We start from the raw sequence: 17,958 nt of genomic DNA on the forward strand, positions 1-17,958 counted from the left end.
CGGTGAAAAAGGTGCTGACAGCTCGCAGTGAAACACGTGGTGATTGATTGCAATAAAACACTTGCTGATTGATCACGGTGAAACACGTGCTGATTGTTCATGGTGAAACACGTGCTGATTGATCACAGTGAAATACATGCCGATTGATCACGTGAAACACATTCTGGTTGATTACAGTGAAACACGTGCTGATCACTTGTAAACAGGTGCTGAATGATCACAGTGTAACACGTTCTGATTGAGCACAGTGTAACACTTGCTGATTGATCGTGGTGAAACATGTCCTGATTGATCACAGTGAAAAAGGTGCTCATTGATTGCGGTGAAACGCTTCCTCGTTGATCACAGTGAAACACGTGCTGATTGATCATGGTGAAACATGTCCTGATTGATCACAGTGAAAAACGTGCTCATTGATTGCGGTGAAACGCTTCCTGATTGATCACAGTGAAACACCTTCAGATTAATTGTGGTGAAACACGTGCAGTTTGATTGCAGTGAAACACATGCTGATTGAACACGTTGAAACAAGTGCTGACTGATCATAGTGAAACACGTGCTGATTAATCACAGTGAAATACGTGCTGTTTGATTGCATAAAATACTTGCTGATTGAACACAGTGAAACACGTTCTGATTGATCACAGTGAAACACCTGCTGATTGATCACAGTGAAACGTGCTGATTAATCGCAGTGAATGAAGTGCTGATTGATCACAGTGAAAAACGTGCTGATTGATCACAGTGAAACATGTTCTGATTGATCACAGTGAAACATGTACTGATTGATCACAGTGAAACATATGCTGATTGATTGTAGTGACTCACGTGCTGATTGATCACAGTAAAACATGTTCTGATTGATCACAGTGAAACACGTGCTGATTGATCACAGTGAAACACGTGCTGATTGATCACTGTAAAACATGTTCTGATTGATCACAGTGAAACACGTGCTGATTGATCACTGTAAAACATGTTCTGATTGATCACAGTGAAACACGTACTGATTGATCACAGTGAAACACGTGCTGATGGATCAAATTGAAACGCGTGTTGTTTGATCACATTGAAACACATGCTGACTGATCGCGGGGAAACACCTGCTGATTGATTACAGTGAAACACATGCGGATTGATCACAGTGAAACACATGCTGATTGATCACAGTGAAACACGTGCTGATTGATCACAGTGAAACACGTGCTGATTGATCACAGTGAAACACGTGCTGATTGATCACAGTGAATCACGTACTTATTGATCACAGTGAAACAGATGCTGATTGATCGTAGTGAAACATGTGCTGATTTTTCGCGTTGAAACACGTGCTGATCTATCGCGGTGAAACACATGCTGATTAATCGCACTGAAGTACATGCTGATTGATCAAAGTGAAACACGGATTATTAACTGCGAAAGAACACTTGTTGATTGATTGCAGTGAAGCACGTGCTGATTGATTGCAATAAAACACTTGCTGATTGATCACAGTGAAACCCGTGCTGATTGATCGCGGTGAAAAAGATGCTGACAGCTCGCGGTGAAACACGTGGTGATTGATTGCAATAAAACACTTGCTGATTGATCACGGTGAAACACTTGCTGATTGATCACCGTGAAACACGTGCTGATTGATCACAGTGAAACACGTGCCGATTGATCACATTGAAATACGTGCCGATTGATCACGTGAAACACATTCTGATTGATCACAGTGAAACAGATGCTGATTGATCGTAGTGAAACACGTGCTGATTTATCGCGTTGAAACACGTGCTGATCTATCGCGGTGAAACACATGCTGATTAATCGCACTGAAGTACATGCCGATTGATCAAAGTGAAACACGGATTATTAACTGCGAAAGAACACTTGTTGATTCATTGCAGTGAAGCACGTGCTGATTGATCGCAAAAGAATACTTGCTGATTGATCACAGTGAAACACGTGCTGATTGATCACAGTGAAACATATGCTGGTAGATTGTCAGGGTACACTTGCTGATCGATCGCGGTGAAACCCGTGCTGATCCATCGCGGTGAAACCCGTGCTGATTGATCGCGGTGAAAAAGGTGCTGACAACTCGCGGTGAAACACGTGGTTTTTGATTGCAATAAAACACTTGCTGATTGATCACGGTGAAACACGTGCTGATTGATCACGGTGAAACACGTGCAGATTGATCACATTGAAATATACGCCGATTGATCACGTGAAACACATTCTGGTTGATTACAGTGAAACACATGCTGATTGATCACTTTTAAACAGGTGCTGAATGATCACAGTGTAACACGTGCTGATTGATCACATTGAAATATATGCCGATTGATCACGTGAAACACGTGCTGATTGATCACTTTTAAACACGTGCTGATTGATCACAGTGAAACACGTGCTGATTGATCACATTGAAATACATGCCGATTGATCACGTGAAACACGTGCTGATTGATCACTTTTAAACAGGTGCTGAATGATCACAGTGTAACACCTGCTGATTGATCGTGGTGAAACATGTCCTGATTGATCACAGTGAAAAACGTGCTCATTGATTGCGGTGAAACGCTTCCTGATTGATCACAGTGAAACACCTTCAGATTAATCGCGGTGAAACACGTGCTGTTTGATTGCAGTGAGACACATGCTGATTGAACACGGTGAAACAAGTGCTGACTGATCATAGTGAAACACATGCTGATTAATCACAGTGAAAATTGTGCTGTTTGATTGCATAAAATACTTGCTGATTGAACACAGTGAAACACGTTCTGATTGATCACAGTGAAACAACTGCTGATTGTTCACAGTGAAACATGTGCTGATTAATCGCAGTGAATGAAGTGCTGATTGATCACAGTGAAAAACGTGCTGATTGATCACTTTGAAACATGTTCTGATTGATCACAGTGAAACATGTACTGATTGATCACAGTGAAACATATGCTGATTGATTGTAGTGACTCACGTGATGATTGATCACTGTAAAACATGTTCTGATTGATCACAGTGAAACACGTGCTGATTGATCACTGGGAAACATGATCTGATTGATCACAGTGAAACACGTACTGATTGATCACAGTGAAACACGTGCTGATTGATCAAAGTGAAACACGTGTTGTTTGATCACATTGAAACACATGCTGATTGATCGCGGGGAAACACCTGCTGATTGATCACAGTGAAACACATGCGGATTGATCACAGTGAAACACATGCTGATTGATCACAGTGAAACACGTGCTGATTGATCACAGTGAAACACGTGCTGATTGATCACTGTGAAACACGTGCTGATTGATCACAGTGAAACACGTTCTGATTGATCACAGTGAAACACATTCTGATTGATCACAGTGAAACACGTGCTGATTGATCAGAGTGAAACACGTGCTGATTGATCACAGTGAAACACGTGCTGATTGATCCTAGTGAATCACGTACTGATTGATCGCAGTGAAACAGATGCTGATTGATCGTAGTGAAACACGTGCTGATCTATCGCGGTGAAACACATGCTGATTAATCGCACTGAAGTACATGCTGATTGATCAAAGTGAAACACGGATTATTAACTGCGATAGAACATTTGTTGATTGATTGCAGTGAAGCACGTGCTGATTGATCGCAAAAGAACACTTGCTGATTGATTGCAGTGAAATACATGTTGATGGATCATGGTGAAACAATTGCTGATTGATCACAGTGAAACACGTGCTGATTGATCACAGTGAAACACATGCTGGTTGATTGCCAGGGTACACTTGCTGATCGATCGCGGTGAAACCCATGCCGATCCATCGCGGTGAAACCCGTGCTGATTGATCGCGCTGAAAAAGGTGCTGATTGATCACAGTGAAACACGTGCTGATTGATTGCAATAAAACATTTGCTGATTGATCAAGGTGAAACCCGTGCTGATCGATCGCGGTGAAAAAGGTGCTGACATCTCACGGTGAAACACGTGGTGATTGATTGCAATAAAACACTTGCTGATTGATCACGGTGAAACACGTGCTGATTGTTCACGGTGAAACACGTGCTTATTGATCACAGTGAAATACATGCCGATTGATCACGTGAAACACATTCTGGTTGATTACCGTGAAACACGTGCTGATCATTTTTAAACAGTTGCTGAATGATCACAGTGTAACACGTGCTGATTGATCACAGTGTAACACTTGCTGATTGATCGTGGTGAAACATGTCCTGATTGATCACAGTGAAAAACGTGCTCATTGATTGCGGTGAAACGCTTCCTGATTGATCACAGTGAAACACGTGCTGATTGATCGTGGTGAAACATGTCCTGATTGATCACAGTGAAAAACCTGCTCATTGATTGCGGTGAAACACTTCCTGATTGATCACAGTGAAACACCTTCAGATTAATTGCGGTGAAACACGTGCTGTTTGATTGCAGTGAAACACATGCTGATTGAACACGGTGAAACAAGTGCTGACTGATCATAGTGAAACACGTGCTGATTGATCACAGTGAAACACATGCTGGTTGATTGCCAGGGTACACTTGCTGATCCATCGTGGTGAAACCCGTGCTGATCCATCGCGGTGAAATCCGTGCTGATTGATCGCGGTGAAAAAGGTGCTGATTGATCACAGTGAAACACGTGCTGATTGATCACAGTGAAACACGTGCTGATTGATCACAGTGAAACACGTGCTGATTGATCGCAGTGAAACAGATGCAGATTGATCGTAGTGAAATACGTGCTGATTTATCGCGTTGGAACACGTGCTGATTAATCGCACTGAAGTACATGCTGATTGATCAAAGTGAAACACGGATTATTAACTGCGATAGGACACTTGTTGATTGATTGCAGTGAAGCACGTGCTGATTGATCGCAAAAGAACACTTGCTGATTGATTGCAGTGAAAAACGTGTTGATGGATCATGGTGAAACAATTGCTGATTGATCAGAGTGAAACACGTGCTGATTGATCACAGTGAAACACATGCTGGTTGATTGCCATGGTACACTTGCTGATCGATCGCGGTGAAACCCGTGCTGATCCATCGCGGTGAAACCCGTGCTGATTGATCGCGGTGAAAAAGGTGCTGATTGATCACAGTGAAACACGCGCTGATTGATTGTAATAAAACACTTGCTGATTGATCACGGTGAAACCCGTGCTGATTCATCGCGGTGAAAAAGGTACTGACAGCTCGCAGTGAAACACGTGGTGATTGATTGCAATAAAACACTTGCTGATTGATCACAGTGAAATACATGCCGATTGATCACGTGAAACACATTCTGGTTGATTACAGTGAAACACGTGCTGATCACTTTTAAACAGGTGCTGAATGATCACAGTGTAACACGTGCTGATTGAGCACAGTGTAACACGTGCTGATTGATCATGGTGAAACATGTCCTGATTGATCACAGTGAAAAACGTGCTCATTGATTACGGTGAAACGCTTCCTGATTGATCACAGTGAAACACCTTCAGATTAATTGTGGTGAAACACGTGCTGTTTGATTGCAGTGAAACACATGCTGATTGAACAAGGTGAAACAAGTGCTGACTGATCATAGTGAAACACGTGCTGATTAATCACAGTGAAAAACGAGCTGTTTGATTTCATGAAATACTTGCTAATTGAACACAGTGAAACACGCTCTGATTGATCACAGTGAAACACCTGCTGATTGATCACAGTGAAACATGTTCTGATTGATCACAGTGAAACATGTACTGATTGATCACAGTGAAAAATATGCTGATTGATTGTAGTGACTCACGTGATGATTGATCACTGTAAAACATGTTCTGATTGATCACAGTGAAACACGTGCTGTTTGATCACAGTGAAACACGTGCTGATTGATCGCAGTGAATCACGTACTGATTGATCACAGTGAAACACGTGCTGATTGATCAAAGTGAAACGCGTGTTGTTTGATCACATGGAAACACATGCTGATTGATCGCGGGGAAACACCTGCTGATTGATTACAGTGAAACACATGCGGATTGATCACAGTGAAACACATGCTGATTGATCACAATGAAACACGTGCTGATTGATCACAGTGAAACACATGCTGATTGATCACAGTGAAACACGTGCTGATTGATCACTGTGAAACACGTGCTGATTGATCACAGTGAAACACGTGCTGATTGATCACAGTGAAACACCTGCTGATTGATCATAGTGAAACACGTTCTGATTGATCACAGTGAAACACGTTCTGATTGATCACAGTGAAACACGTGCTGTTTGATCACAGTGAAACAAGTGCTGATTGATCGCAGTGAATCACGTACTGATTGATCACAGTGAAACACGTTCTGATTGATCGTAGTGAAACACGTGCTGATTTATCGCGTTGAAACACGTGCTGATCTATCGCGGTGAAACACATGCTGATTAATCGCACTGAAGTACATGCTGATTGATCAAAGTGAAACACTGATTATTAACTGCGAAAGAACACTTGTTGATTGATTGCAGTGAAGCACGTGCTGATTGATTGCAATAAAACACTTGCTGATTGATCACGGTGAAACCCGTGCTGATTGATCGCGGTGAAAAAGGTGCTGACAGCTCGCGGTGAAACACGTGGTGATTGATTGCAATAAAACACTTGCTGATTGATCATGGTGAAACACGTGCTGATTGATCACAGTGAAACACGTGCTGATTGATCACAGTGAAACACGTGCTGATTGATCACATTGAAATACATGCCGATTGATCACGTGAAACACATGCTGATTGATCACTTTTAAACAGGTGCTGAATGATCACAGTGTAACACGTGCTGATTGATCACAGTGTAACACGTGCTGATTGATCGTGGTGAAACATGTCCTGATTGATCACAGTGAAAAACGTGCTCATTGATTGCGGTGAAACGCTTCCTGATTGATTACAGTGAAACACCTTCAGATTAATCGCGGTGAAACACGTGCTGTTTGATTGCAGTGAGACACATGCTGATTGAACACGGTGAAACAAGTGCTGACTGATCATAGTGAAACACGTGCTGATTAATCACAGTGAAAAACGTGCTGTTTGATTGCATGAAATACTTGCTGATTGAACACAGTGAAACACGTTCTGATTGATCACAGTGAAACAACTGCTGATTGATCACAGTGAAACATGTGCTGATTAATCGCAGTGAATGAAGTGCTGATTGATCAAAGTGAAAAACGTGCTGATTGATCACTTTGAAACATGTTCTGATTGATCACAGTGAAACATGTACTGATTGATCACAGTGAAACATATGCTGATTGATTGTAGTGACTCACGTGATGATTGATCACTGTAAAACATGTTCTGATTGATCACAGTGAAACACGTGCTGATTGATCACTGTGAAACATGTTCTGATTGATCACTGTGAAACATGTTCTGATTGATCACAGTGAAACACGTACTGATTGATCACAGTGAAACAAGTGCTGATTGATCGCAGTGAATCACGTACTGATTGATCACAGTGAAACACGTTCTGATTGATCGTAGTGAAACACGTGCTGATTTATCGCGTTGAAACACGTGCTGATCTATCGCGTTGAAACACATGCTGATTAATCGCACTGAAGTACATGCTGATTGATCAAAGTGAAACACTGATTATTAACTGCGAAAGAACACTTGTTGATTGATTGCAGTGAAGCACGTGCTGATTGATTGCAATAAAACACTTGCTGATTGATCACGGTGAAACCCGTGCTGATTGATCGCGGTGAAAAAGGTGCTGACAGCTCGCGGTGAAACACGTGGTGATTGATTGCAATAAAACACTTGCTGATTGATCACGGTGAAACACGTGCTGATTGATCACAGTGAAACACGTGCTGATTGATCACATTGAAATACATGCCGATTGATCACGTGAAACACATGCTGATTGATCACTTTTAAACAGGTGCTGAATGATCACAGTGTAACACGTGCTGATTGATCACAGTGTAACACGTGCTGATTGATCGTGGTGAAACATGTCCTGATTGATCACAGTGAAAAACGTGCTCATTGATTGCGGTGAAACGCTTCCAGATTGATTACAGTGAAACACCTTCAGATTAATCGCGGTGAAACACGTGCTGTTTGATTGCAGTGAGACACATGCTGATTGAACACGGTGAAACAAGTGCTGACTGATCATAGTGAAACACGTGCTGATTAATCACAGTGAAAAACGTGCTGTTTGATTGCATGAAATACTTGCTGATTGAACACAGTGAAACACGTTCTGATTGATCACAGTGAAACAACTGCTGATTGATCACAGTGAAACATGTGCTGATTAATCGCAGTGAATGAAGTGCTGATTGATCAAAGTGAAAAACGTGCTGATTGATCACTTTGAAACATGTTCTGATTGATCACAGTGAAACATGTACTGATTGATCACAGTGAAACATATGCTGATTGATTGTAGTGACTCACGTGATGATTGATCACTGTAAAACATGTTCTGATTGATCACAGTGAAACACGTGCTGATTGATCACAGTGAAACATGTTCTGATTGATCACAGTGAAATACGTACTGATTGATCACAGTGAAACACGTGCTGATTGATCAAAGTGAAACACGTGTTGTTTGATCACATTGAAACACATGCTAATTGATCGCGGGGAAACACCTGCTGATTGATCACAGTGAAACACATGCGGATTGATCACAGTGAAACACATGCTGATTGATCACAGTGAAACACGTGCTGATTGATCACAGTGAAACACGTGCTGATTGATCACTGTGAAACACGTGCTGATTGATCACAGTGAAACACGTGCTGATTGATCACAGTGAAACACATTCTGATTGATCACAGTGAAACACGTGCTGATTGATCACAGTGAAACACATTCTGATTGATCACAGTGAAACACATTCTGATTGATCACAGTGAAACACGTGCTGATTGATCAGAGTGAAACACGTGCTGATTGATCACATTGAAACACGTGCTGATTGATCGTAGTGAATCACGTACTGATTGATCGCAGTGAAACAGATGCTGATTGATCGTAGTGAAACACGTGCTGATTGATCACGTTGAAATACATGCCGATTGATCACGTGAAACACATTCTGGTTGATTACAGTGAAATTCGTGCTGATCACTTTTAAACAGGTGCTGAATGATCACAGTGTAACACGTGCTGATTGAGCACAGTGTAACACTTGCTGATTGATCGTGGTGAAACATGTCCTGATTGATCACAGTGAAAAACGTGCTCATTGATTTCGGTGAAACGCTTCCTGATTGATCACAGTGAAACACGTGCTGATTGATCATGGTGAAACATGTCCTGATTGATCACAGTGAAAAACGTTCTCATTGGTTGCGGTGAAACACTTCCTGATTGATCACAGTGAAACACCTTCAGATTAATTGTGGTGAAACACGTGCTGTTTGATTGCAGTGAAACACATGCTGATTGAACACGGTGAAACAAGTGCTGACTGATCATAGTGAAACGTGCTAATTAATCAAAGTGAAAAACGTGCTGTTTGATTTCATGAAATACTTGCTGATTGAACATAGTGAAACACGTTCTGATTGATCACAGTGAATCACCTGCTGATTAATCACAGTGAAACATGTGCTGATTAATCGCAGTGAATGCAGTGCTGATTGATCACAGTGAAAAACGTGCTGATTGATCACAGTGAAACATGTTCTGATTGATCACAGTGAAACATGTACTGATTGAGAACAGTGAAACATATGCTGATTGATTGTAGTGACTCACGTGCTGATTGATCACAGTAAAACATGTTCTGATTGATCACAGTGAAACACGTGCTGCTTGATCACAGTAAAACATGTTCTGATTGATCACAGTGAAACACATTCTGATTGATCACAGTGAAACACATGCTGATTGATCATAGTGAAACACATGCTGATTGATCACTGTAAAACATGTTCTGATTGATCACAGTGAAACACGTGCTGATTGATCAAAGTGAAACGCGTGTTGTTTGATCACATTGAAACACATGCTGATTGATCGTGGGGAAACACCTGCTGATTGATTACAGTGAAACACATGCGGATTGATCACAGTGAAACACGTGCTGATTGATCACAGTGAAACACGTGCTGATTGATCACTGTGAAACACGTGCTGATTGATCACAGTGAAACACGTTCTGATTGATCACAGTGAAACACATTCTGATTGATCACAGTGAAACACGTTCTGATTGATCACAGTGAAACACGTTCTGATTGATCACAGTGAAACACGTGCTGACTGATCACAGTGAAACACGTGCTGATTGATTGCAATAAAACACTTGCTGATTGATCGCGGTGAAAAAGTTGCTGACAGCTGGCGGAGAAACACGTGGTGATTGATTGCAATAAAACACTTGCTGATTGATCACGGTGAAACACGTGCTGATTGTTCACGGTGAAACACGTGCTGATTGATCACAGTGAAATACATGCCGATTGATCACGTGAAACACATTCTGGTTGATTACAGTGAAACACGTGCTGATCATTTTTAAACAGGTGCTGAATGATCACAGTGTAACACGTGCTGATTGATCACAGTGTAACACGTGCTGATTGATTGTGGTGAAACATGTCCTGATTGATCACAGTGAAAAACGTGCTCATTGATTGCGGTGAAACGCTTCCTGATTGATCACAGTGAAACACGTGCTGATTGATCGTGGTGAAACATGTCCTGATTGATCACAGTGAAAAACGTGCTCATTGATTGTGGTGAAACGCATCCTGATTGATCACAGTGAAACACCTTCAGATTAATTGCAGTGAAACACGTGCTGTTTGATTGCAGTGAAACACATGCTGATTGAACACGGTGAAACAAGTGCTGACTGATCATAGTGAAACACATGCTGGTTGATTGCCAGGGTACACTTGCTGATCCATCGCGGTGAAACCCGTGCTGATCCATCGTGGTGAAACCCGTGCTGATTGATCACGGTGAAAAAGGTGCTGATTGATCACAGTGAAACACGTGCTGATTGATTGCAATAAAACACTTGCTGATTGATCACGGTGAAACCCGTGCTGATTCATCGCAGTAAAAAAGGTGCTGACAGCTCGCGGTGAAACACGTGGTGATTGATTGCAAAGAACACTTGCTGATTGATCATGGTGAAACACGTGCTGATTGTTCACGGTGAAACACGTGCTGATTGATCACAGTGAAACACATGCGGATTGATCACAGTGAAACACGTGCTGATTGATCACAGTGAAACACGTGCTGATTGATCACATTGAAATACATGCCGATTGATCACGTGAAACACATGCTGATTGATCACTTTTAAACAGGTGCTGAATGATCACAGTGTAACACGTGCTGATTGATCACAGTGTAACACGTGCTGATTGATCGTGGTGAAACATGTCCTGATTGATCACAGTGAAAAACGTGCTCATTGATTGCGGTGAAACGCTTCCTGATTGATTACAGTGAAACACCTTCAGATTAATCGCGGTGAAACACGTGCTGTTTGATTGCAGTGAGACACATGCTGATTGAACACGGTGAAACAAGTGCTGACTGATCATAGTGAAACACGTGCTGATTAATCACAGTGCAAAACGTGCTGTTTGATTGCATGAAATACTTGCTGATTGAACACAGTGAAACACGTTCTGATTGATCACAGTGAAACAACTGCTGATTGATCACAGTGAAACATGTGCTGATTAATCGCAGTGAATGAAGTGCTGATTGATCAAAGTGAAAAACGTGCTGATTGATCACTTTGAAACATGTTCTGATTGATCACAGTGAAACATGTACTGATTGATCACAGTGAAACATATGCTGATTGATTGTAGTGACTCACGTGATGATTGATCACTGTAAAACATGTTCTGATTGATCACAGTGAAACACGTGCTGATTGATCACTGTGAAACATGTTCTGATTGATCACAGTGAAACACGTACTGATTGATCACAGTGAAACACGTGCTGATTGATCAAAGTGAAACACGTGTTGTTTGATCACATTGAAACACATGCTAATTGATCGCGGGGAAACACCTGCTGATTGATCACAGTGAAACACATGCGGATTGATCACAGTGAAACACATGCTGATTGATCACAGTGAAACACGTGCTGATTGATGACAGTGAAACACGTGCTGATTGATCACTGTGAAACACGTGCTGATTGATCACAGTGAAACACGTGCTGATTGATCACAGTGAAACACATTCTGATTGATCACAGTGAAACACATTCTGATTGATCACAGTGAAACACGTGCTGATTGATCAGAGTGAAACACGTGCTGATTGATCACAGTGAAACACGTGCTGATTGATCGTAGTGAATCACGTACTGATTGATCGCAGTGAAACAGATGCTGATTGATCGTAGTGAAACACGTGCTGATTGATCACATTGAAATACATGCCGATTGATCACGTGAAACACATTCTGGTTGATTACAGTGAAATTCGTGCTGATCACTTTTAAACAGGTGCTGAATGATCACAGTGTAACACGTGCTGATTGAGCACAGTGTAACACTTGCTGATTGATCGTGGTGAAACATGTCCTGATTGATCACAGTGAAAAACGTGCTCATTGATTTCGGTGAAACGCTTCCTGATTGATCACAGTGAAACACGTGCTGATTGATCATGGTGAAACATGTCCTGATTGATCACAGTGAAAAACGTTCTCATTGGTTGCGGTGAAACACTTCCTGATTGATCACAGTGAAACACCTTCAGATTAATTGTGGTGAAACACGTGCTGTTTGATTGCAGTGAAACACATGCTGATTGAACACGGTGAAACAAGTGCTGACTGATCATAGTGAAACGTGCTAATTAATCAAAGTGAAAAACGTGCTGTTTGATTTCATGAAATACTTGCTGATTGAACACAGTGAAACACGTTCTGATTGATCACAGTGAATCACCTGCTGATTAATCACAGTGAAACATGTGCTGATTAATCGCAGTGAATGAAGTGCTGATTGATCACAGTGAAAAACGTGCTGATTGATCACAGTGAAACATGTTCTGATTGATCACAGTGAAACATGTACTGATTGAGAACAGTGAAACATATGCTGATTGATTGTAGTGACTCACGTGCTGATTGATCACACTAAAACATGTTCTGATTGATCACAGTGAAACACGTGCTGCTTGATCACAGTAAAACATGTTCTGATTGATCACAGTGAAACACATTCTGATTGATCACAGTGAAACACATGCTGATTGATCATAGTGAAACACATGCTGATTGATCACTGTAAAACATGTTCTGATTGATCACAGTGAAACACGTGCTGATTGATCAAAGTGAAACGCGTGTTGTTTGATCACATTGAAACACATGCTGATTGATCGCGGGGAAACACCTGCTGATTGATTACAGTGAAACACATGCGGATTGATCACAGTGAAACACGTGCTGATTGATCACAGTGAAACACGTGCTGATTGATCACTGTGAAACACGTGCTGATTGATCACAGTGAAACACGTTCTGATTGATCACAGTGAAACACATTCTGATTGATCACAGTGAAACACGTTCTGATTGATCACCGTGAAACACGTTCTGATTGATCACAGTGAAACACGTGCTGACTGATCACAGTGAAACACGTGCTGATTGATTGCAATAAAACACTTGCTGATTGATCACGGTGAAAACCGTGCTGATTGATCGCGGTGAAAAAGTTGCTGACAGCTGGCGGAGAAACACGTGGTGATTGATTGCAATAAAACACTTGCTGATTGATCACGGTGAAACACGTGCTGATTGTTCACGGTGAAACACGTGCTGATTGATCACAGTGAAATACATGCCGATTGATCACGTGAAACACATTCTGGTTGATTACAGTGAAACACGTGCTGATCATTTTTAAACAGGTGCTGAATGATCACAGTGTAACACGTGCTGATTGATCACAGTGTAACACGTGCTGATTGATCGTGGTGAAACATGTCCTGATTGATCACAGTGAAAAACGTGCTCATTGATTGCGGTGAAACGCTTCCTGATTGATCACAGTGAAACACGTGCTGATTGATCGTGGTGAAACATGTCCTGATTGATCACAGTGAAAAACGTGCTCATTGATTGTGGTGAAACGCATCCTGATTGATCACAGTGAAACACCATCAGATTAATTGCAGTGAAACACGTGCTGTTTGATTGCAGTGAAACACATGCTGATTGAACACGGTGAAACAAGTGCTGACTGATCATAGTGAAACACGTGCTGATTGATCACAGTGAAACACATGCTGGTTGATTGCCAGGGTACACTTGCTGATCCATCGCGGTGAAACCCGTGCTGATCCATCGTGGTGAAACCCGTGCTGATTGATCACGGTGAAAAAGGTGCTGATTGATCACAGTGAAACACGTGCTGATTGATTGCAATAAAACACTTGCTGATTGATCACGGTGAAACCCGTGCTGATTCATCGCGGTAAAAAAGGTGCTGACAGCTCGCGGTGAAACACGTGGTGATTGATTGCAAAGAACACTTGCTGATTGATCATGGTGAAACACGTGCTGATTGTTCACGGTGAAACACGTGCTGATTGATCACAGTGAAACACATGCGGATTGATCACAGTGAAACACGTGCTGATTGATCACAGTGAAACACGTGCTGATTGATCACATTGAAATACATGCCGATTGATCACGTGAAACACATGCTGATTGATCACTTTTAAACAGGTGCTGAATGATCACAGTGTAACACGTGCTGATTGATCACAGTGTAACACGTGCTGATTGATCGTGGTGAAACATGTCCTGATTGATCACAGTGAAAAACGTGCTCATTGATTGCGGTGAAACGCTTCCTGATTGATTACAGTGAAACACCTTCAGATTAATCGCGGTGAAACACGTGCTGTTTGATTGCAGTGAGACACATGCTGATTGAACACGGTGAAACAAGTGCTGACTGATCATAGTGAAACACGTGCTGATTAATCACAATGAAAAACGTGCTGTTTGATTGCATGAAATACTTGCTGATTGAACACAGTGAAACACGTTCTGATTGATCACAGTGAAACAACTGCTGATTGATCACAGTGAAACATGTGCTGATTAATCGCAGTGAATGAAGTGCTGATTGATCAAAGTGAAAAACGTGCTGATTGATCACTTTGAAACATGTTCTGATTGATCACAGTGAAACATGTACTGATTGATCACAGTGAAACATATGCTGATTGATTGTAGTGACTCACGTGATGATTGATCATTGTAAAACATGTTCTGATTGATCACAGTGAAACACGTGCTGATTGATCACTGTGAAACACGTTCTGATTGATCACAGTGAAACACGTACTGATTGATCACAGTGAAACAAGTGCTGATTGATCGCACTGAATCATGTACTGATTGATCACAGTGAAACACGTTCTGATTGATCGTAGTGAAACACTTGCTGATTTATCGCGTTGAAACACGTGCTGATCTATCGCGTTGAAACACATGCTGATTAATCGCACTGAAGTACATGCTGATTGATCAAAGTGAAACACTGATTATTAACTGCGAAAGAACACTTGTTGATTGATTGCAGTGAAGCACGTGCTGATTGATTGCAATAAAACACTTGCTGATTGATCACGGTGAAACCCGTGCTGATTGATCGCGGTGAAAAAGGTGCTGACAGCTCGCGGTGAAACACGTGGTGATTGATTGCAATAAAACACTTGCTGATTGATCACGGTGAAACACGTGCTGATTGATCACAGTGAAACACGTGCTGATTGATCACAGTGAAACACGTGCTGATTGATCACATTGAAATACATGCCGATTGATCACGTGAAACACATGCTGATTGATCACTTTTAAACAGGTGCTGAATGATCACAGTGTAACACGTGCTGATTGATCACAGTGTAACACGTGCTGATTGATCGTGGTGAAACATGTCCTGATTGATCACAGTGAAAAACGTGCTCATTGATTGCGGTGAAACGCTTCCAGATTGATTACAGTGAAACACCTTCAGATTAATCGCGGTGAAACACGTGCTGTTTGATTGCAGTGAGACACATGCTGATTGAACACGGTGAAACAAGTGCTGACTGATCATAGTGAAACACGTGCTGATTAATCATAGTGAAAAACGTGCTGTTTGATTGCATGAAATACTTGCTGATTGAACACAGTGAAACACGTTCTGATTGATCACAGTGAAACAACTGCTGATTGATCACAGTGAAACATGTGCTGATTAATCGCAGTGAATGAAGTGCTGATTGATCAAAGTGAAAAACGTGCTGATTGATCACTTTGAAACATGTTCTGATTGATCACAGTGAAGCATGTACTGATTGATCACAGTGAAACATATGCTGATTGATTGTAGTGACTCACGTGATGATTGATCACTGTAAAACATGTTCTGATTGATCACAGTGAAACACGTGCTGATTGATCACTGTGAAACATGTTCTGATTGATCACAGTGAAACACGTACTGATTGATCACAGTGAAACACGTGCTGATTGATCAAAGTGAAACACGTGTTGTTTGATCACATTGAAACACATGCTAATTGATCGCGGGGAAACACCTGCTGATTGATCACAGTGAAACACATGCGGATTGATCACAGTGAAACACATGCTGATTGATCACAGTGAAACACGTGCTGATTGATCACAGTGAAACACGTGCTGATTGATCACTGTGAAACACGTGCTGATTGATCACAGTGAAACACGTGCTGATTGATCACAGTGAAACACATTCTGATTGATCACAGTGAAACACGTGCTGATTGATCACAGTGAAACACATTCTGATTGATCACAGTGAAACACATTCTGATTGATCACAGTGAAACACGTGCTGATTGATCAGAGTGAAACACGTGCTGATTGATCACAGTGAAACACGTGCTGATTGATCGTAGTGAATCACGTACTGATTGATCGCAGTGAAACAGATGCTGATTGATCACATTGAAATACATGCCGATTGATCACGTGAAACACATTCTGGTTGATTACAGTGAAATTCGTGCTGATCACTTTTAAACAGGTGCTGAATGATCACAGTGTAACACGTGCTGATTGAGCACAGTGTAACACTTGCTGATTGATCGTGGTGAAACATGTCCTGATTGATCACAGTGAAAAACGTGCTCATTGATTTCGGTGAAACGCTTCCTGATTGATCACAGTGAAACACGTGCTGATTGATCATGGTGAAACATGTCCTGATTGATCACAGTGAAAGACGTTCTCATTGGTTGCGGTGAAACACTTCCTGATTGATCACAGTGAAACACCTTCAGATTAATTGTGGTGAAACACGTGCTGTTTGATTGCAGTGAAACACATGCTGATTGAACACGGTGAAACAAGTGCTGACTGATCATAGTGAAACATGTGCTAATTAATCAAAGTGAAAAACGTGCTGTTTGATTTCATGAAATACTTGCTGATTGAACACAGTGAAACACGTTCTGATTGATCACAGTGAATCACCTGCTGATTAATCACAGTGAAACATGTGCTGATTAATCGCAGTGAATGAAGTGCTGATTGATCACAGTGAAAAACGTGCTGATTGATCACAGTGAAACATGTTCTGATTGATCACAGTGAAACATGTACTGATTGATAACAGTGAAACATATGCTGATTGATTGTAGTGACTCACGTGCTGATTGATCACAGTAAAACATGTTCTGATTGATCACAGTGAAACACGTGCTGCTTGATCACAGTAAAACATGTTCTGATTGATCACAGTGAAACACATTCTGATTGATCACAGTGAAACACATGCTGATTGATCATAGTGAAACACATGCTGATTGATCACTGTAAAACATGTTCTGATTGATCACAGTGAAACACGTGCTGATTGATCAAAGTGAAACGCGTGTTGTTTGATCACATTGAAA

This window comes from Carcharodon carcharias, chromosome 13 (genome assembly GCF_017639515.1).
Source record: "Carcharodon carcharias isolate sCarCar2 chromosome 13, sCarCar2.pri, whole genome shotgun sequence".
In the NCBI taxonomy this organism is placed as follows: domain Eukaryota; kingdom Metazoa; phylum Chordata; class Chondrichthyes; order Lamniformes; family Lamnidae; genus Carcharodon; species Carcharodon carcharias.